At 31.3% G+C, this 24206-nt stretch overlaps 1 protein-coding gene across 5 annotated transcripts in view; it reads left to right on the top strand.

Annotated features, from left to right (window-relative positions):
- The window catches only part of LOC112686829 (FMRFamide receptor), a 211701-nt gene that overhangs the window by 8643 nt on the left and 178852 nt on the right, over positions 1–24206 (top strand). For 2 of the 5 annotated variants that reach the window (XM_025559283.1, XM_025559281.1), the window contains exon 2: positions 2184–2335. The exons of the other annotated variants lie outside the window; for them this stretch is intronic. The gene's annotated coding sequence lies outside the window, so the exon portion shown is untranslated. The remainder of the gene's footprint in view (positions 1–2183; positions 2336–24206) is intronic. 5 annotated transcript variants of the gene reach the window in all.

The following is a 24206-nucleotide window of genomic DNA, read 5'->3' as shown; positions in this document are numbered from 1 at the left end:
TTGTTAATGGCGTAATAATATCATTATTATTATTCTACAGCATAATTTTCTTTACAGGTTCCATCATGTACTGTTTGATTAAATTTAAACATGAATTAATTTGACATTAAATTGTCGGGTTGATTAAAGGGGTTTAAAATGTTAATCAGGTATACAGGCAGATAATACGAAAGAGATAAATAGAGAGAGAGAGAGAGAGAAAGAAGTTTTACTAAGCTAACCTAAAGCTTTAAGGGTTAACTTTAATACCTCGGACCATGTGAATACACAGATATAACCTTGATTTTGCAGAGTCTCAGCAATATATAGTTATAAAGACAATTTTCGTAGATTCATTCAACGTCAATAACGACTGGAATCATTCATTATATCAGAGGTATGGCGTGGCATAATCAATGAATTAATTTCATAGGTATATTTTTCATATTATTTTTGTACCATGGATTTTTTTTTTAATTTTTGCGTGTTCAAAATTAATGAAAAGTGTTATTTATTACACTCCACAAAACTGTTAGCAGTTCATTATTGCAGTAAATTGTATTGTTTGTTAAATTTTAAGAACATCATTATGTAATTTAGTATACTCATATAGTTGAGTTTTAAATCATTTATATTTAGCACTGTCGATCGACTTATATTGTAAATTAAGTAACATGTATTTGTATTGTTTGTATAACTATCTTATGTATTCAAGTATTGAAGTACGAGTATGCTGTTTTTTTTTGGCAATACGCAAGGTGAACACCCCACTTTAAATAAAAGTTGTTTCTCTTCCGAGCATATATCATATGAATTAACAGAATATATGCTTGATATAATATATTATATTGTTATCAATATTTCCTGGTTCTTAAAAAAAAAAAAAAAAAAAAAATGGGTAGCAAAAATTACGATCTCAAACTCAGGTTTATTTTAAAATTTGTATTTATCATATAATTATTATATTCATATGCCATTATGTATTTTAACATATATATTTAAAAAAAAAATCATTGAGTAGTAATATTATACAATTTATAATTGATTGATAAAAATATACTATTCGGGAGTTTATCGAAAATATTAAAAATATAAAAGTATATAAAAGTTTATTAATTTTTTATAAATAATAAACTGAAACAATATTAAATAAAATAATATTTTAATAAAATGTTTATATTGATGTACTCAAATTATTTTAGTACATCAATATGAAAATATATGTAATTAAGTAATATGTAAAATGCGCTATTTTTCAACAAATTGTTGGATTTTCAAAAGATTGTTTTTTTTTTTTTTAAAAAAAAAAAGGGAACATAATTCAGTATTTTAACTACCTAAATAATATAATTCTTGGTAATGTACGTACTCTAAGTTAATTACGATTATGGATATAGCAAAATGTTGGTGGATTTTAAATGTGATTGACTATACATCACACTGTTCCACGATAGCAAAGAACCACTAAAAATGTAATTAAATTAAAAAAATAAAATATATAAATAGATAAAAATAAAAAAATTAATAACAAACGTGTTTCAACATATCCACATTAAAAACCAAATTCACTGAACGTGTATTACACGTTATGTGCGTATGTGTTGTTCCTGTTTCTGTGGTGAACGCCTATTTTAAAATCGCGTAGAACGTTTTATTCCTCTACCGACACTACGATTGGGATCGACGAGATCGATTTTAATATATTCCACAATAAAAGGCAATAAGCTAGTTGGGCAATGCATTTTGTATGGATATTAAGTTTTTATCTATCGAGACATAAGCATGTGATTGAATTTAAACAAAATCTGAAGCTGAACGAATACGAATTCGAACAACGCGTGTAGCACTGTGCTAATATAGGCAGGTTGGTACGCCGCGTGTTTGGTACATCGGCATATTATTAAGTATTAACGCGTTACTCGAATGCATATTAAATTATGGAAAAACCAGTTATCACTGAACCAGGTATTTTCATAGCAACTCGAAGACATGTGACGTTAAGATGGATTTGTCAAATAAATTACATTTATTTTTTTTCTTCCGTCGCGGAACATCATCTACGTCTACTTATTTCCTACTTAAAATAAGTCCATATGTTGCTTATATACTCGATATCTTGTAGTTGAAAACCATAAGAGACTTTGAATCGATCAACGCTCGACTTGGTTTAACATCAACCCAATTCAAGAAGGTCACGTTTTCAGGTCACAGTCAACATTTTACAGTAAAACAATAGTAACACAGCAAGGCAATACATAACGAAGGTTCACTGCCGTAAAACTTCTCCTGGGTTGCAACAACATCGCACCGATCAAAATAAAACAACTAATGTCTCACCGCAGTCATTGTCACCTAGGTAAGCCTCGACATCATATTATATTTCATTAAACGTAAATCAATGAAAACGAAATATAAATATTAGGTTCCATTAAACTGTTCGCAAAATGATGTGGAAATGGTGAAATGTCTTATAATAAAAATCGTTGCTTTGACGTCTGATATGTTAACTACTCATATTGCTACGACTTATCTGTAAGTGTTGTGAGTGGTTTTCATCCTTAATCTAATTTTAGATAGTCTAAATTTAGCTATACAATTCAAAAACCACACACTTACTAACTAATATCGAGGTACAGCCATTTACTAACCGATTTTAAATTTTGATTGAATGTACTTATTACTATGTGCGGGTAATCTATAAATTTTTTTTTGAAAACCACATTTTTAGGGATCGAAAATTTTTTTTTCTTTCTGACATGGTATAAAATTTGGTTAAATAGAAAATTTTGAATTTAATATTTAATAGGTTGATTTAAATTATGACTGTAAATTCATATAGACAAACAAAATTAATATCATTAAAGTGTACAAAATTTTTTGTATGCGTTTTTTCAAATCCAACATTTTTTTTAGTTCGAAACAGTAATGGTATATCAACATATTAATAATATTATGTATGTAAATAAATATTCGCACTTAAATAATGTTATTAATACCATTAAAATAGCGTTTGTCTAATCTGAAACAGTCGAATATCTCCTGGCAATATTTAGATAATATTGCGAGCAGTTGGCTGTGGTTTCGCACACATAGAAGTTAACCGATTTCCAGTCGGACTTGTAATGGACAACAGTGATTCGGAAGGGACCTAACCTGTGGCGCCCAAAGTACATCAATTGAAAATATATTTGCCGATTCCGTAACGTACACATTGCATGTAGGAGTCGACCTACATAGTTGTCCGTAAATCTCGGCGAATACAGTAGTCTGGCTGATCCGGACCGGATTGGTTCTGGCTCTGCGTCGGGATTAAACGGAATGACTTTTTTTTCAACTAACTAACAAATGTTTTTCACAATATGTAATTGAAACGATCAAATCATAATCAACTTATCATATAGTACATAGGTACTTCCCGCTTCCCGAATAATTCAAATTTCGTAGACGTACCTATATATATATATATATGTATGCCGGATCATCGAGACTCTACTGTACCAGGTGTTGATCTGACCATGCATGGAGAATTCAAAGTAATAAAGAGACGGGTTCCGTCGTGCGCGCACCGTCACCGTCCGAAGCATCGATTATCCACCGAAAAGCGCGTACACTGTTACAGGGGCGTATTTAAACATACTTCTAAGGGAGGGTTGGATTCAATTTTTTTTCTTTAATTCAGGCTCAACATTTACAAGTAAATTTTTTGATAATATTAAAATCAGGTGAATCCTTAATATTTGTGGTTTTTTTTTTTTTTTTTTTAATCAAATACTGGATTTACTTGGACTACACTTGGACTTTTATGTAGTTATTTTTTAACACCTGTCTATGTTTTGAATGTTACCCTTGTGTTTTATTTGATTTTTCACTAAGTATGGACCCGAAAAAAAGCTCAATTCGGTATTCACAGAAAAGCGTAATTTTATGTTGTTATAAAATGATCCATATTAAAAAAAATTTGAAATGCTTATCTCACATGTAATCGATTCCTTAAATACGGATTTAGGAAGGTAATCACCCCCTTCCCCCCTAAAATACGTCCATGTGCTGTAACGTGTTATTATTGTACTGTGATCTCCTATCTATTTTCCCGGTGACATATTACGTTTTATTTTTCCATCCCGACGAACTGTAATTCAATAGCGTTTTTTTTTCTCGCCTCGTACACAAGTTTCATGTGTAATCGCGACGACCTGTCTCGGACGCAATCGTGCATGGGCCAAACGATGGTCGTGCACATGTTTCGGAGGGTGCCACGAAAAAGTGACACCATCGATCTCTGCGAACGTCTGATAGATCAATACGGCCAAATCGTGGTTTACTTGGCATGCATACGAATGCTGGCGATCGAGATACAGAGTTTTTTTCGTTTGGAATGCGCCGCAGTCGGACCGACGAAGATTTAGGTCTATGACTGCGTGGGATGTGGGAAAACAACGTGCGAAACGATATTCAAACGTCGATACAAGCTAGTGTCCGGTAGCTACTGGCCGGTAATAACAGGTCATTAAATCATACGTGTCGTTGAAACAAGTAACTCGTTTAGTACAGCGATCGTCACTGTGGCCTTGTGCGCTGTTTGTCATTACTGGGTCTAAGATTTTGATGCACTTTGCATTTTTTTTTTCCAAAGCTCCCGGTACGAATCTCGTACAATTCGTTTTGTGTACTTCTAACGATTTTAGGAAATTTAATTTGTCCATCACATTTTGTATTTTTTTTTTTTCGTAATTTTCAATTATCTGGTAATTTTCTTCATTTCAGTTTTATTAGGATATTTTCTGATATTTTAAATTCTAAGTTGGAATTCGAAAATTTGTTTCAAGATTTTTACAAGCCATCATAGTTTTCATATACGTGTAAGTGTAAAAAATCACTCAAGGTACTCGTAAATTATGAGTCGTAAATCATATTACATTATCGGACAGTAGTCGACGTCTAAAACAAGCGGCGTCTATGATAGTTTACGTGATGTATTAGGAATCACTAATCGACTATTTGGAATCAGTAAAATCGACGTCCGATTATATCGTTTAATCACACAAATTCATGGTCATCAGATAGTGGCGACTGACCTCGAATGACGGGTCGAAGCATTGGCCGGAGCACGTGGGATTTCGTTTTTTACCTTTGATATAAAGTCGGAAAAAAGGAAAAATATTACAACATAGAATAAAATAAGGTGTAATGAAAATACATTTTTTTTATTTATTTAAAGAATTTTCACTTTTGTGTCGAGAAAGCCTTACGGCACAGAACTCGAATAGAATAAAATAAAAGACGAGGGTATATGAAAACAATCAACGAGGATTCAACCTCGTGGCGTACGAGATTTATACAATAAAAATACCAATCTCATCTGAAAGGTCGCAAATGCTTGATACATCGGTGGACAATTACTAAAATATTTAATATATTCATAATGTATTTCATGCATGAGATAACCGGCCAAATTAAAACTATAACAAACTACAATGTACGTTACCCGACATATCCACGTGTCTCTATAAAGTTCGGCTGGAAGTCTTGTTACGCGGGTGCCGTTTAAGTTTGATTTTGGCCGATATCTCGAATAATAAAAATAATAGTGTCGGCAAATAATAACGATTGTCCAAAAAGCAAGTTAGAGTAATGCATGGCCCGTTGTAACATTTTATGTGTTCGCCCGTTTAAATGATTCACGGGCATATAATAAAATTAACATACATATGCACAATGGATTCTACACACAGATCGGTTGATTTATACTATCTAAAAGTGAGTTTAATTTAGGAACTGTCGTATACGCCGAACAAAATTGTACGTATAGACACAAAAAATATAATTTTTATAAAAGTAACAATTAAGATAATGCACATGTTTCCGTGGTGGTCATGTGACACGACCACCATGGAAGAATCCCTTTATTAGTTCGTTCTCTCTCTTATATATATTTAGCTACCAATAATAATAATAATAATAATATAATAATTTGCTTACATGGTAATAAAAGAAATAAAAAAAACAAAAGTTTATGCTAGTTTATTTTCTATTGGAATATTAATATGATCTTTAAATTGCTTATACTACAGAATGTTACACGAGCTTTGTTTACATAATCACCGTGTAAATTAGTTAATTTAAGTTAATTTTATGAGGGATTTTCGAATTTCTCAAGTTATTTTTGCTTTTTTTTCTACGAGAATTTTTTGAAGGTTTTTCGGGCATTTAAATCTCATCCCTAGTTATTACTATGTTTTAGGTCCATTGTTTTGATTTGTACATGCAATTATTATTTAGTGGGTTCGTATTGATAAATATGATTGCCTCTGAAAATATTTGAGTTCACCACATGAGGAGGCCACGTCCACTACCATAAATACGTCATCCAGCGGCGGTGAAATTCGTTCGTAATTAGTCGACGCGAATAGTTTAAGGGAAATACTTATTTACGTGAATACAAACATACATGGACACGGATATCGTGAACACGTGAACGTAAAAAAATTGAAGAAAATTTAAGTATAAATGCTATAACACGTGAACACGTATCGGAGTCGTATTCACCTGAATAATTTTAATTCGTACGAAAATGCATGTCACTTATATTGTAATGAAAAATTATCATTTGAACGAAAAGAAATAATTGTAAACCAATTATATCCAGAATGTTGTCATGTATTGCATTACAAAAACCTTGAGACATGTAAACAGAAATTTAGGGGTTGAATACAATTAGTTTACGGTAAAACTATAAATAACGTATTCTAAAATCGAACTTTAAGCGTGAGTACGTGAAAGCGTGCAATCGTAAAACAAGGAACACTAGAGCAGTCAATAGTTGCAAACGATCGACCCGTACAGACGTTGCTTCAACATGTGATCGTTTCCGAATGCTCGTGACAATTGGGTTACATGCCGTGTTTTTAATTCACAACAATTTTGACATGTTAATAAGAGTATTCAGTACAACAGTATTAGTGATGGTATTGTCGTTTTTTTTAAATAATACTTTGAATAAATCAACATGAACGATATCTCCAGGTATAGTGCGTAGTTTCTTGCAATTCGCGCACGTAACAGGTGTGTAGTTCATGTGTTTTATACGATTATATCGTTATATTACGCATTGTTGTATATTACTAGTTATTACAAGTACGCAACAAATTTTTAATATTTATAAAGTCAAGACGAGTTTTTTTCACGTCTAACAATAGTGTATTTACGGTCGGCACGTGACATGTTTATCCATCACGTGGAATTGAAAATGGATTTTCATCCTAGAAGAAAACTCGCGTTGAGTTCTTGTAACCGTTACAAACAAATAGAACCAATAGCTGAGCAAATACACGTGTCTGACATTAACCGTCTGCACGAACAGAGTAAATAGTTGGTTACGCGGGCGACAAAATTAAATAAACTTCGAAAAAAACCGCTTTTTCATCGTTCCCCAAAACGACAACGAATTCCGGAAGGCCGTGACAACACAAAAACACCAAAGGAATGTAATTTCTATTTATTTGGTTCTGAAAATAAGAAATATTTAATGATACTAGCTGAGCAAGTGTACGAGTATTTTTTTTCCATCGAACGAGTGAGGAAGTCAGAATGATTAAGACTTTGCTCACTTGTAAACGGCTAAAAGTTAACAGTCCTGTCTCGGGGCTTACGCGCGCGCGGCTTTAGACTTAAATCCTTTTTACTTTTCGCTTGGAAATAAACTTCGTTTTCTCGTTTACCAACGGTTCATGTCACAAATGCATCGCGAGTGCGCGTCGTAGGTTATCTAGTCATCATACGAACATTATACACAATATCCGTGTACGGTTCTCGAAGTCCTTTTATGGTCTGTCGAAATCCATTAGACTTAAAGCCGTCGGTTACCGCACGTTTTTGCCGAGAACTTTCGAAACGCTCACCTGCTGCGATTGTGGATCGAATCACACATGACATGAATGTTGTTGAAATGTGAACGTTTACGGCTGTTATTGACTGTTCGACCGAACGTGTTTAGTCACGTTTGCGTGTACCATCCCGATACGTGCTCAGAGACCGCGCAGAGGATATGTGACGACCGTACATTGCTAAGCATTCAAACGTGTTCGACCCGGTGAAAAGGGAATTTGAAAGCATACCGTACAATACGGTGTCCGAACACGACTAGGAAATATTTTTAAAAACAATATCCGAAACGATTCGTTAAAACATTCGTAATAGTTTTACTAAAACACTCGGTTCTTTTTTTTTTTCAATTTCCCGATCAACGTTATAGTAGCGTGCACATATAGGATGAACTGCGATGTGAAATCGTTTCAGCGAGTAGCACATACATCGGTATCTTTGGCACGGAAAATCCATACGGTTGTGGAATCGGCGCATTCTTCGTATACACGGCTACGCGAAAAAACTATTGTGTGAAAAACCGCTACAAAGGATTGCGCCCCGGGTCGGACATAATAATAATGTATTATTATCGTTACGCACGGGTTGGCTGAACATTTTATTATGTTTTCGATTCGTGTCAGTACAGTTCCGCGTCGGAATCCACGTAATCGTCAGCGTGACGTTGGTGTGTATAATGTTATAATAGTTATTGAAGTTGTACATCACGGATCCACGGTCGCGCGTCTGTTGTATAAACCGATTAATACAAATCGCGAAATCACTAGCATTTCATTTTCTCGTTAGAGACCCATTTAACAACATTTATTTTGACGAAAATATGCACACTGTAAAGATAATATACAATACATTATAAAATAAATCCTTCTGAAACGAAGAAATGAATCATTTATTTGGTTAGAAACACGTTTAGGGTTGAAATAAATTAGGTAGAGTGAATGGAACGTTACTGGTGAACCACATACTGAAGGGAAGTGGGTATTTGTTGAGAAGATCAGAATAGTTCGAGAAAACATTAGAAGCAGTGCATATTAAAAGACCATTACAGCGAATAGGTATACTAAGGATAGACATTAATTTATAAGTAATAGGAGTGTACCAGGAGGGCGATAATGAATAAGCTGAAGACGAGAATAGGGTACGATGATTTGACGGAAAATATTGTGAAACCAAGGAAATGATGGAATGAAAATGAAAATTAAGCGAAGACAAGCAGCAACAATTTAAAATATGATTGTTTTAGTTTTAGCTAATTCCTAGTTTTAGGACCTTAAGGCAAAGACAATGAGGAATGGCGAAAAGTCAGAATATAAAATATTGATCGAAGAAAGGATAAAATTTAAATATATACTAGTGAGAAAATCAGCACTTTTATAGATATCGGAATGGATAGGAAAACTGAAAAATTGATTATAATATCCGCGCTGGTCAGGAATAGAAAAACCGAACTGATTTAGATAATGGGATACGAGACGGCAGGTATAAATGGGAAAAGTTAAACGTTATGAAATATTATTAGTAATAATAAAAGGATTTAATGGAGTGAAGATAGAGATTCTATAATGTCACTCGCATGTAGCGATAACCTTTGTAGTTTTAATGCGGTAACGTGATCACTACGATTTGTTACGATTGAAAGGCCGATTACATGAGTTGTCGTTTTACGTGTTTTCGAAGGGAAAACAATTGGAAGAAAAAAAAACCACAAGCCTTCTGGTCCAAATTTCGTGTAGTAGCAATGTGACTGAATTTGATCACATCCTATCGGGACTAATATGTCCATCATCGTGAAAACTGTTCGAACTCGCCAACGTTACGCGTCACTGGCTCCAAGTCGCTCTACGATCGCGTTGAAAACATTCCGAAAATATCCACGGTTCATTCAAAAATATTTTAAAAACTATTTTGCCCGATAGCGGTTGCTAGTGTGTTTTTTTTTTTTTTTTTTTGCTGTCTACGAAAAGGTGGTTTTCTGGTTGAAAATGATTACTTTTAACACTACTGAATCATAAGTCCTTCCTGGTAACCGCTCGGTGGCGACAACAGCAGCTCCAAAAGAACCGGCGTGGCTTGAGAATAATCAAGTGCGGCAGCGGTGGCGGGTGGTCTTTAGACGACAATAATAAATATAGAGAAATAATAATCAAGTGACGACGGCGTGTGCCGCGGACGTGTGACGGACGTCGCGTGATGAATGGAAACGGTTTCCGTGCGAGACTGTTATATATATATATATATGTATATAAACGACCGGTATAGTATCAGTAAAAGTATACACTGTATACTGTGGTGGCAGATCTTTCGTTAAATCGCTTTTCCTTGGTTCCAGAGAGAGAGTGTGTGTGAGAGAGAGAGAGCAGGGAGAGAGAGAGGGATTGACACACGTGCGAGAAAAAAGAAAGATAGTGAAACAAGGAGCGAGTGAAGGGATGGTGGATGAGAGGTTCAACGTACACCGTCGCGCGGCAGAAGACCTTCCGTTTCACCCACATCGTCGTCGTCGTCGTGTGTTTTTGCGTGCCGAGAAATAAATTTTCGAGGCGAACGGACAAATGGGGTTTAAGGGATGAGTAGATGATGGAGGGAGGGTGTGGAGTTTGTGGTAAAATAAAATAAAAATAAGCCACTCGCGGGTGTAGAACCGTATCGAAGGGCGGCGTCGTCGTCGTCGAGTCGACATTACCGAAATAACGGTCGTTAAAACGATATTATTTATCTTCTTTGCACGCACTCCATCAGTAAATTTACTCGTGTTTTTTTTTTCTACTGAGCAATACGCTGCTGACGACGACGACGACCACGTTCACTGTGATTGTATTTTGTTCTTCATCTTCTTCGCATCCAGCTTATCCTCGTCTCGCTACAAACCCATCGGCGTACCTATTCTGCGCCACACGTATTATAATAACGGCGCAATAACAATAATTATAATAGTAATACATTCCGCAGAGTCACACCCCCGCGCCCGGTTACAACGATTTATTTTCACCGGCAGCTGCGTAGTACCCGACATTCAAACGTCGCATTTCACGTGCGATGTCGGCGAGAGGCCGTTTCAAACTTTTATTTCCGTTTCACTACCCGTTTGTTCTGCAGTGTGCTGCACGAGTTTTACTACCAAGTCATATATCTCCGAAAGAAGAGATTATGAAAGTTTCGATAGACTACGAACACGTCATATGCGGCACGATGTCGATCGAATCGTCGAAAACGCGGGGCCGCATTACACTACGCGCGGGATATTCCCCGAGGATTTAATAATTGCAATATCTCCTGTGATAACAAAGATAATCGAGTTAGGTTTTTTTTTTGTTCTCCAGTATTTATTTCATAACGTTTTTGTTTTGTCACCGAATTTTTATCTTCTCCCGCTTTCAGCACGTACACGATTTTTCATGTGAAAATACTGAAGTTTATGAAATTTAGAAGTTAAATCGTCAGTGTTAACAATATATTAATTAACGAATATAGTGATTAACACTATAATAGATGATTTATAGTAAAAAAAAAAAAAAAAAATAATAAGAAAAAAATACACAATTTTGTTAATGTCACAACATAGGAGACAATACCGTTATTATTAAATCCTGGAGACGGGACACTCGGTGTATAATTAAAATAATATTATGATTTCATTACATTATACTATTGCCAGGTCGTAAGATTTTGTTGTTGGTTCTGCGTAATTGTTTTTTTCTTTATCCGTCTACTAATGCACCATTTTTTTTACATCGTTTATCGATCTGATCGGTAAAATCATTTTCCTCATCAAGTCTTCTCTCTCACGTGGTTTATGATGACGCGGCTACTTTTTGACCGAAACATCGATCGCCTCGTTAAACGCTATACCTAATTAAATTACGAACGAGATAATAATGTTAATTTATAATAATCTCTTTTGACTTTATGGAGTTTGCGTCGTTGCAATTTAACAATTTTACTCTTGTTTTTGTTTTTGTTCCGAGTTGTACGCATTTGACAATTCGTCGCTGCGTTATTATCTCACAATGATTATTAATTGAGATGAAACTCGTTTTAAATCTAATTTTCTGACCTATTTTAGTGAGAAAATTAAAAATAAAAATCCAGAGTGAATTGTTTATTAATAAGCAATGGTGAGTGAAGTTTTCTTTCAACAATCAGATTATAATCAAATTTAAAATTTTTCAAACATCGGTAACACGAAAAAAATGGAAAAATGAAAACCAAGCATAAAAATAATATAAAATAGTTTAAAAAGTGATGAAAATAGAGCATGAACGCTAATTAATTACTTTTAAATAAAAAAATGTATGCAGTATTATCAACCGTATGCTAAATACGATGTTCCTTAAGTATATATCCCCGGGAAAACGCATAAAAAAGGATTCTCAATACAAATTACAACAATTTGTATCGAATAAGAATTGAAAGCATAATATATAAATTATTGAATTTAAATAAAAATTTCTTAGAATTCCTGAAATTATTTTCGAAATCTCAATAACGCATAAAATTTTTATTTGTAGGTACTAGGGATGGGGAAAAACATCGATGTTTATGTCCGAAAAGTTTGAATTTTTTTTGTTTGTATTATTTTAATATGCAGTATACAGAAATTGTTATACAGTACGTAATATACAGTTATAATCAGGGCTCATAAGTTCATGCACTAAAAAAATCATAAATAAGCATATTAGATTTGATTTTGATATTTGATCAAATATGCATTAAAAATCCTTAAATATGCACGAAAAAAAAAGTTTAAGGATTTTTTAAAATAATAAGAATTATCAATTTATATTTTTAAAAGTTATTTATTTTTTTTTTTTTTGGTTACATTTTATTAAAATTATAATTAATGAACACACGTTGTGACGAAAATAAATAGATTGCAATGGACTCGTCAATAAAAGGAGAGTGGTAGTGGTGCGCAGTAACATTGTTTTCGTGGTACTGCTTTTAACTTATAAAATTTAATGTCATTAAAAATTAAAAATATTGATAAAATACTTAGATTTTATAAACAAGTTTGGAAAAGTAAATAAGAATGAGTTCAAACATTTATTGATCTATTTTTTTTTTTTACTTCCATAAAAAACGATTTCTCTGAATTTACATAAAATAATATGCACTAATATCTCAAAAAAATTAACTATATGCCAAATATGCCAATACACACAAAACATGAAAATGCATGAACTTACGAGATCTGATTGTAAGTCTTAAATATGTTTTTAAAAAATATAAGTTAAACAATAGTAATTTAATATTATTAAATTATTAAATATTATTAATATTATTTAATCAAGAAAATAGTACACTGTACAGATAATAAGGTGTGCAACAGATGGTAGCTCTTAAGGGAAAAAAACATTTTTTCGATGTTTATAAACTTCGATGTTCTTAAACATCGATGTTTTTTCACCGATACATCGAGCACATCGATATTTTAAAAATCGATTTATCGATACATCGAATATCGATGTTCAAATAATTTTGCCCATCCCTTGTAGGTACGTTACTTTTCTCAATGAGTATTTTCAATTATGTCGTTTGACAGTGGTTTTTTGATAAGAGTTTAAATTGTTATAATCGATTATATTCTACTATTTTATACATAACACCCAACTATAAAATATATTTTATACTTTTTTCTTTTTCTTCTTCAGCTTTTAAAGGCCGTTAAGGCCCATTACTGCTCCACACAGCTTCCTCCATTTCTCTTTATCACTCGCCAACTCCTTCGGATTTTCAACCCTTAGTATCCGGGAATTCTGGTTGTGTTCGTCTATCCACCTTTTCATCGGTCTGCCCAGCGGTCTTGCCTTCTGGTTTCCAGTTAAGCGCATCTTTCATTATGCCATTGGACCTCCATACGTGTTCAAGCCAATTAATTTCCCTTCCTTTAAGTATTTGTATTATGTCTTCTTCTTCCCATAGATATTTAATTTCCCTATTGGATCTTATTTTATATTCACCTGTTTGATCATTTTTTTTAGGACCAAAAATGTGTCGTAGGAATTTTCTTTCTAGGACTTTCAGTTTATTTTATACATTAAAACCTATTTAATTATAAATATATTAAATAATTGTTGTCGATTTATAATGTCAGTTAACTGTAGGTTTTGCAATTTATTATTACTTTCAACTATTAACGATCATTTTTTTATATGAAAACATGTTTGCCCACTTTATATACATATGTATTTAATGAAATATTTTTCATATTGAATTTCTTTTATTTTTACTAATTTACACATTATCAAAATTCGATTATAAATTAATTTGATTCATTTTTATTCCATTGTTATAAGTAAAATAATAATAATTTATTGATTTTTTGTTTGAGTATAAAAAATTCCTTGTTTTATATTTATTTCATTGAAATAATTAAAATAATTTGAATACTACTTTGTCGATCGGAATATTGTGGAAAAACACAATTTGTTGCATCCACATTTGATAGCGATCGAATTAAAAAAGACAACTTTTACTTTTGAATTATAGTATTCGTTAACTATTGTAATATAAGTATAATTGTAAAAATTTGTTGACAAGGTATTGGGTAATTATTGGCTTGAATCGCCTACGGATGTTAGGTACTGATATTGGTTTCTACGGAAAAACTTTTCAAAATATTTAAGGCGTTGAATATTAATTTTAAACAATATTCAAAATAATTAATATGAACCATACACATATAAACAACTGCCAATGTCAAATCAAGCTCGAACCTTGATTTCCTAAAATTATGTACTTTTTGTACTTGTATACCACGCTTGCTTACTAAATTTTATGTTTACATAATAAATAAATTCTTCTTTTTCTTCTTCTTATAATAACTACATTATATTATATAATATAATTATATAACATTATATTTATATAAACTTTTTAAAATATAAATAATTATATAATAATAATATATTATATATATATTATATATTATTATAATCAAATTAGTTTTTAGTTTTTTTTTTTCTAATCAAATATTTCTTTATTAAATAATATTTAATTACGTATTATTAACAATTTTAATAATTGTTGTTTTATCGTTCTATTTTTTTTTTTTTTTGATCGGACGACAAGTTCAGTAGCAGAAAGCTATAAATAAAATTATATTTAATTATAACCTACATATACATGCAAATAAACTAATATTATTTAAATTGGATATACGTAATTGAGTACTAGTAGTATGTTGTCAACTATAATAGTACACATTTTAGATCACTAAAAATGTTGTATGTGTGTTCAATCTATTCGTTTAGCTAACCTGTGCGTGTATGGTTTTTATCCGCCATCTCATTTTCATGTTAACCATTATTTCAACACGAAAATCTCGTATTAATTCGCTCATTTTGAAGAGTATTTCAATATTTACTTCAGCGATTCGTTGACCAAAATACGTCGCCAACAACGTATTTTGGTCAAATACAAAAATTAAAGGGAAAAAAACACCGATCTACATCAATGATGTAAAACATTTCAAATTTGTGTAACGCGCATGCTTTTGAACACGGAAAACGAAATATTTAAATATTTTCCTTGCAATATTTCTACGTAGAATTCAAATAACAGGAACGTTGTATCATCTCACTGCAAAACGAAACCGTAGACAAGAAGGTGGCATTTTTTTAATATCATATTTTGCTTATATTTATTTTCTACGACGAAAGCTGTATTCTAAGAAAAAAGAAACATCGGAGACCATAGGCAGTTGTTTATGCAAACGTGCATACCGTTACTGGTTCCGACGCTTTTGACGACTTGTCCGTCCAACCGCGGGTGTTACGATTTTGCGCTTTTGTGCATATTTCACGATTCGGTTAAAACATTTCAATGTGACGTGTGACGACGTCATTAACCTGTCCAAACATTCACGTCAACATTATCACTGCCCCACGACGGTTGCACCGCCATTGACGTCATTGTTGCAACGGAACTTACATAATGTTACGTTCGTACGTAATATTTAATCATTAGGGTTCGGATGCTTATGCACTTAAGATTACTGTACTATTCATGCATTAAAAATTACCAAACGTACGTTCAAAATATGCGTTTCACATAAATAATAAACAACGTCAAAATATGCCGAGTAAAATTAGTTTTACCCTTGGTATTAAAAATGATTATAATCCGTAAGTATTTCATTTTTATTGATTGTTATTTTTATACTTTATATTTTTTATTATCATATACGAATTTACAATATGAACGATACACTGTTACGCAATCGTTCTTTTAATTTTATGAAATTCGAATCAAACACAATTATACGGGTTGAATATCTATCATTTGTCTACCCGTTGATTTAAGCTATTCTTAAAATATTACAAATATGTAATGAAATGTGCATTTATAAGTATGCTTAAAATTCTAAAAATATACATTTAAAATATAAACCCATAAAATATGTAAAATAAAAATAGTAGTAGTTCATTCAGTACATCGTTAATAAAATTTTTATCCAGATCCGCCGTAAATTGGATCGATGAAAAAAATATGCTATTTCATGGAGCGTCGCCCGATTGCGGCCCGTACATAGCAGGTAGAAATTACTATTCAAGTGGTTATCAAAACCAAATAAATATCCCGATTGCGTCCGATACGTATTTTGACATCGTAATCAACTATCGTAATCACGATTCACACGATAATCGTTATTCGGCGTGGTAATTTCTAATTTCCAGTTCACTAATGATAAAAAAAAAAACAGATAAACTGTAAGATTAGAAGGTTGCTAGTAGAACACAGTTGTATATGCTGTTAATGTTATTTAGTTCTTCGTTTCGTTTATAGTGTCAAATGATGGAAATTTACGAAATGTTAAGTGAAAAAAATAAACAAATATTAGTAATATTTAAATATAAATTTCGATTTCATAAGTTACTAGCAAATAAAATAGAAAAATGGTGTTGTACAAATAAAAGTTGTAGAAGCTTTGTTAAGCAATACAATAAAGAAATTTTAATAAGCCAAAGTAAATTTGACGTTAATGATCACAATCATAAAGCCAATACTGAACAAATATTGAAACGTCAAAAAATACGTAATGGTATTAAGAGAAAAGCAACTGAAAATATTTGTGAGCGACCGTCAAAATTAATTCACGGTGGTTTAAAAGAAAATGGTAAGTCCATAATTTATAATTTCACATACATATGTATTATTTGTGACAATATTTTTCTTTTCGATTATATTAAGAGGAGTTGAGAATATGACAACGGATGTGAATTGTTTTCGAAAAGGAATTTATGAGGCCCGTAGAAAAATTCTTCCAGCTAAACCAACCGGTATACAAGAAGTACATGACGTATTAAGGTCCATTGATATCAAAACAAACGAAGGTGAACAATTTTTACTTATCAACGATAATATTTAGAATTTTATTCAATTATCTTGTGAAAGTAACTTACGAAATTTATCATCAGTGTCTCAAATTTATGTCGATGGGACATTCCGATGCTGTACAAAGTATTTTTGTCAATTATTTACTGTTCACGCATTAAATAATGCTAATTATTATCCTATTGCATATTTTTTATCATCAGACAAAAAACTTGAAAGCTATCAAAATGCATTTAATGTACTAATAGAACAATGTAACACATTTAATTTTAGTTTTAAGCCCGAGTTAATATTCGTAGATTTTGAAACATCTATACACAAGGAAATTCGTTTAACTTGGCCATTGGTCACTATAAAAAGTTGCAGGTTTCATCTAGGTCAATCGTGGTGGCGAAAAATACAATCTTTAGGGTTAAGTACAGATTATAAAGACAAAGATAGTAGTGATATAGGCAAGTATTTAACGTATATTTTTGGATTACCATTTTTAGAACCTGAAATAGTAGGAGAATGTTTTTCCATAGATTTAGCTTTTATACAACCCACAACGGCTAAAATACAAACATTTTGTGATTATTTAGTAGACACTTATATTGATGATGATTCTGACTTTCCGCTTGAAATATGGGCTACTTGTAGTTCCAGTATGTATTTAACAATGAATGCGTGTGAAAGTTTCCATTCGAAATTCAATTCACTATTTTATACGTCACATCCAAGTATATTTCAATTTTTTGAAATTTTGAAACAATGTCAAACAGATGCTAAAATAAAAATGCAATTTATAGTATGTACTCCTCGAGAAACAATTAAACAAATTCATAAACAAATATTTATACAAACCCAAATTACAAAATTAAAGAACTTGGAAATATCGAATTTTGATTTTGTAAAAATAATGAGTTTTAAAAATCTACCTCTAACACTATAGTTTAACACTACAATTATTTTACTATTTACTGACATTAATTAATTGTATTTCATATATTTTTTTTACTGTAGACAATTTATTATTTTAATATTCGACTATTTATTGACTATTTACTGACATAATTGTATTTCATATCTTTTTATATTGTAAAAAATGTATTATTTTACTATTTTACTATTCGTTACTGCAATCTTGTAATTATACTTTTAAAATAAATATTAAACATTTTGTTAACCAATGTGTGTCTGGATGCAATCGGGATACTTATATTTGGGATAAAATACGACTACCTGGATTCGGGCCGCAATCGGGCAACTCCGATTTCATGAGCATCCGAGGCCTATTGATTATCATTATTGTTATTGTGTTCAATTTTATCGTAAAGAATCGATTGCTGTAATAGCGGCGCCGAGTGCATTTACCCTTTAGGGGTGAAATGCGTTTACAAGTCCTCGCGCTTGAAAATCGGTCATATTCAACAAGTATCCATAAACTTGATTTTGACTTACAACGATTGCTTTGGACAACGTCCGGGATTGTGCTCTTGTGTACGTGCTTTTTATTTTGAGATTCTTTCGCTTTCGTATGTTTCTAAACGTACGGGCTATAATACAAGGTCGACAGAGAGTATTGACAAGTATACAACCATTAACTTGTACACCTCGTCGTTCGTTCACACCTCCTATATTATTTCATCATCCGATTTTGCATAGACGACGATAGTTTAGGTGGCAAACAAACTAGGTGCTCCACGACGGAAACATAAAAACGAAACATCACGTCCCGTTTTCACAATTCGTAATAATTCGTACGTCCTACCAGTAAGTATACACGATACATCTAATATTATGAAGATAGGTGTGCGTCACATTATTTTTTTTTTTATATTCTAGAAATTCACAATTTTCTCATGATAGTCATAGAACTCGAAAAATAAAACATAAACCTCTTGTATTTTTACCACATTATCATACCAGTTACCTTTGAGTTGGTGTTTGTTCTACCTTAACTTAACCATTTTTTTTTTTTACGTTTACAATCAATAAATAGGGGTTGGTTCATACTATAATAATTTATTTAAACTTTCGCCTAATCTAACCGAACGTGGTATTTCGTGCACGCACACGTTTGAATTAAAATCGTTTGAAAATAAAACATTTGACCCCAAATGTACAATTGTTAAAATTAAATGTGTTGCAAAACGTAGAAAATAATATAATAACATATTAATCTGTATTGTACCTAATTGTATTCAATGTGCTGAAAATAATAGAAAATTCAGTAAAAAGTAAATTAAAAGCATTTGCTAAAAATTATACAATTGTGTCCTGTAAAGATACACTGTTCATCAAAGTCATTGTGCTTAGTGATGTGAAAAATTAAATCCGCTCCTTATATTGTAAATGCATACAGAATTTTTTTTTTTTTTTTTTAAAAAAAAGGCAGAGAAAGAGAGTGAATTTCTTATTTTACATAAATGTAATCAAAATTCATTCTGTATTTTAGCTATTGTGCTAGAAAAATGTGTGCACAATTTCAGTCAAATGATGTAATATTATATCAAAGTTTAAATTACATTTTCCATCTGCGTAGGATTTATATGAAAGTTAAGTACTATGTGAATTGTGAAAAAGCAACGAGTAAGGTACGATTTTTCAACCTACATAGTTCACGATAGTCTTTTGCAAATCTAAAAATCACTTTTTGTCTGTTATATATCTATATCTTAATTATTTTATGTACTAACATGTCTATTGACAAGAATTTAAGACACACAGCATATCATTAATTTTAGTTTGAGTTAACAGAAACATTATTTATGGCATTACATCACAAGTTAAATATTTACCATTTTTTGTCCTAATTGTTTTTGAGATTATTTTTAAAAAGCATAGTACAACATAGTACGCTATTAGTTTCATATTATGAAAAAATATTGAAGTTTTAAAATTGAATATCGAACCAGTTGTCTATTAGTATTTAAATTTTATTATCTGATTAGTCCACTAACATTTTGCCAGATATACATGTGATTTTTGAAACGTTCACGTGACGAGGCACAGCAACTCGAACGATGTGTATTATATTTTTGTTATTTGGTTGTAAAACGCAATTGTTTTTTAGTTACAATTTATAATACATAATTTGTGTAATAACGTAATCAACTGAACATTTATATATTATTTAAATAAATATTTTTTTTTTTTTTAAGTTTGCGTTTATACTAATAATTATCGTCTAATGCGTAAGTTCTATTCGTTGTTCAGGAATCGATTGTGTTTTATAAGATAAAAAATGCGTGTGTGTGTGCATATATTTATCATGATATAATATAATTTATTCATTTTTATTTTACTGACAGAACTGTGTTGTGAATGCGTTTAGAGTTGATATTTAGTCGAACAACAGTTTCGTATAAATAGTTTGAATACTTTGGAATATATACAATGTAACCATTTCGTGTGGTTAGAGAGTCGAGTAAAATAATGAATTTAAGGTAACCTTGACGTTTTAGTAGTTTGCTTCGGTCACGTTTAATCCCCGTGGTCAGTAGTTTTGTCGCTAAAAAATTTTCAATAAAAATAAATAATACGTTACGACAATATAACACAACAATAATATAATTATTAGTTATAGGTATATAGGTATATTATCGAGACAGGATCGTATTACATCTATCAATTAATTAACGGAACCTCATGGACAATGACGGACGACGTTACTCCTAACCCAACCGATTTCCCCCGAAACGATGACTGAAACTGACCACTGGTCGAGTGAAATGGATGTACATAAATTATTATTTTGATAAATATTATCAATGAAAAAGTAGCAACTGAAAGGTTTGGGATGGGCTACCGCCAGGTATACCATATATATAGATGCACATTAATTGACTTATCTGTATATATAAAATTACTTGTTCCTGAGTGATTCATCATCGCCTAGCCGGAACTGCTGATGCTATGAATATATAACTTGGATAGTAGTTTTTTTCATGTTGTAGACACCCACTAAGAAAGGATTTTTCAAAATTCAATCCCTACCGTGGTTAAAAGGTATAAAAATAGAAATAATTCTTAAAAAATTATATTTTTATATGTACCTTGGTCAGTGCATTTACTATAAATATTTAAGTAATTGTTGTTAAAACTGTATCATAAAGACATTACATACATGTGTTTTATTATACCTGTTTGTTAAAGTTAATATAGTAATATATTTAATGAGACTACTGATATTTGATATTTCTTGAATATAAATTAATGCCCATACTCAACATTTTTTTGATAATATATTATACTATATTTTGATTTTCAAATAATCACGGTGGCACGCGTCCTTAGTGATTCTGTTTTTAGTATTTATGGGTATTTTTAATAAAAAAAGGTGATCTAATAAATAATAATAACAATTTTAGTAACAATAAGTATAATATCAATAATAATAATAATAATAATTATATGACGTAAAACATTTTTTCAACTAAAAATTTATACAGTAAGTTATAATTTTGTTGGCATATTTTATTTCAACATTTATCCGATTAGAATTGAATTTTACAATTTGTCTTCGAAGTATTAAAATATACTAATTTTTTGCCAATTTGTGGTTGTTATCGTACACGGGCAATGCAGGATCAACAAATCTAAAAGTAATCTGTAACATAAATCTGAATAAAATAAAAAGTTATACGTAGGTAACACAAAAAACTGCACTCGAGCGAAGTCGGGTTATTCAGCTAGTCGTTAGATGATTATCATGAAGTTATTGTGAAGATATATGAACTTTACTAGTACAAAATTGTTAATGTTAAATTAAAAAAAAAAAAAGTATTATTTTTAGTGTTGCGTAATGTTTTTTACTTTCGCGTGACAATTTTCATTTTAGATCCTTTGTGTTGAGCTAAATTGCGTACGTTTACAGTACCAACCATAATCATCAGTGAAGCATTCGGTGATCAAAGTTGATCGACACTATAATCAAGGCACTGACCGTACTCGATATTAGTGTTATTCCGAAACGTTAATATTTTTCCCCGTGTATAAACTATTCCTGTTATCTCTGAACCTGACAGGCTATACTTGTGTACAGGGAAAAGTCTACGCAAGCCCGATTTAGAGATTATAAATCATTTCAAAAAATATTACAGTTAAATGAGTATTAAAAATGTTCTTGAAAACTGTATACTACAATATCAAATTTAATACTAATATTTTTCAGATAAATCTCTGTGTTCGGATGATATAACGGAAATTCGTTTTTTGTTACTTTCCAAGTATAAGAAAAAACTATAGTGTTACTCGGCCATACGACTGTATATTATAGCATTGAATTTTATTATGATTCTCACTGATATTGAGGTTTATTATTTATTCGTTAACGTGTTAATATATATATTATAAAATTAACTTCTAGCTGATCATTAACGTTTGTGTTGGATTTTTAAATATCTCTATTCACGTTAAATTTAGATTAAACATTGAAATCAGTCAGATTAATGTTGCTATTGTTTGACAAAATAACTTATTTCTTATTTTATTTTTATTTTGTTTTTGTCGAAAACATTACAGTAATGCAATTACACACACACACACACACACACACACACACACACACATATATATATATATATATACAGCGAACAGATGTTATATTACTTATGGTTAAGAATGTATACAACTAATGATGGAATGAATAATAGGATTGGAGTGAGAGCTAAGAAAAATATTTGAGTCGGGTGAGTGATGTATTAGAGAAAATATAAATGAGAAAAGGAATTGTCTGTTAGAAAAAAAAGAAGAACAATTGAAAATTAAATGATTGAAATCGCAAATTGATTTCTCGTGGGGTCGAGTATATAATGGTTAAGAATTAAGTGAAGACTTGAATGGATGGTGGGAATAACTTATTTAAAATTAACTTGTATAATTGTTTATAAGATAATATAACTATATATGCATCGAACACTCTCAATAATTATTATAGTTATATTTTATTCAAATAAATAATTATCTTGCATCTTGTAATAGTAGAATGTTAGTGACAGGTGAGTATATAAGGGATGGGGAATAAGGGGTTCGACCCCATTTCCAAAATTCAGGAAAATAATTATATTTTTTTTTTTTTTTACAGAGTAAAAGTGGTTTATGGATTATAAATATGAAAATGGACAACCTAACCCAACTTAACCTAACCTTATAAAATATTTTTTGTGTACTCGTCCTGGGTAAAAAACTAAAAATATCCGAGTATAGGTCATTTCAGGAATGAAGAGAGGGATCATATCTACAAAAGTTCTTGATTATCGTTGTATTTACGAGATAGTCTATGGCTTATTGACACTGCAATGCAATGACAGAGTCGTCACAATCAATTATGATACTGTGTTAACAAGAAACTCCAAATTACATCGACTATCGTAAACGTATGCTAATATAACGAAATGCATTAATATTATTTTAGTATGCAACGAAGATAAACTCGCCTTTAATATCAGACAGAAATTCACGAATTTTGAAAAGTATTCTGTTACATTTTCCAGTAGCTTGTATTGCAGATGATGATTGAACGATTCGTTTTTGGTACTGTAACATTAAAAGTTAAATATAGTTTGATCAGTTCGGTTGCAGACCGAGTTGAACCAAAGTTATGAATGTATAAAATCGAATATTTATAGTTTATAATGAAATAATATTTATTTACAATTACAATCACTTGGGGTTTATTATTTATTACTGTTTAAAAATCACATTGCGAAACTTGTAAAACCAATAATGCCTTTTTGTATATTTCCGATGATTTGGTCGATCGAAAATCGTGTGCGGTCTGTAGTAATAATTTTCATCGTCACCGGTACACATAATACATAAAAGTCGTTTAATGATGACGTTTTGAACTTGTAAAACACTGTTTACGCTTTAAGATCCGTTCACATATTATTGTCGCACGTGACGGTAAAATCGTCGCACAAAGATTCTGGACCAATGTTGTGTCGACGAATATTTCGTTACGTATTTTTTAAGCATTTTCCGGAAGGTTTTTCTTTGGTTTTTTCAAGTTACCATTTTCGATTATT

This window comes from Sipha flava, unplaced genomic scaffold (genome assembly GCF_003268045.1).
Source record: "Sipha flava isolate LNK unplaced genomic scaffold, YSA_version1 325_pilon_pilon, whole genome shotgun sequence".
NCBI classification, from domain to species: Eukaryota; Metazoa; Arthropoda; class Insecta; order Hemiptera; family Aphididae; genus Sipha; species Sipha flava.
The sequence above is the reverse complement of the archived record's forward strand: the minus strand, read 5'-3'. Positions and strand labels throughout refer to the sequence as shown.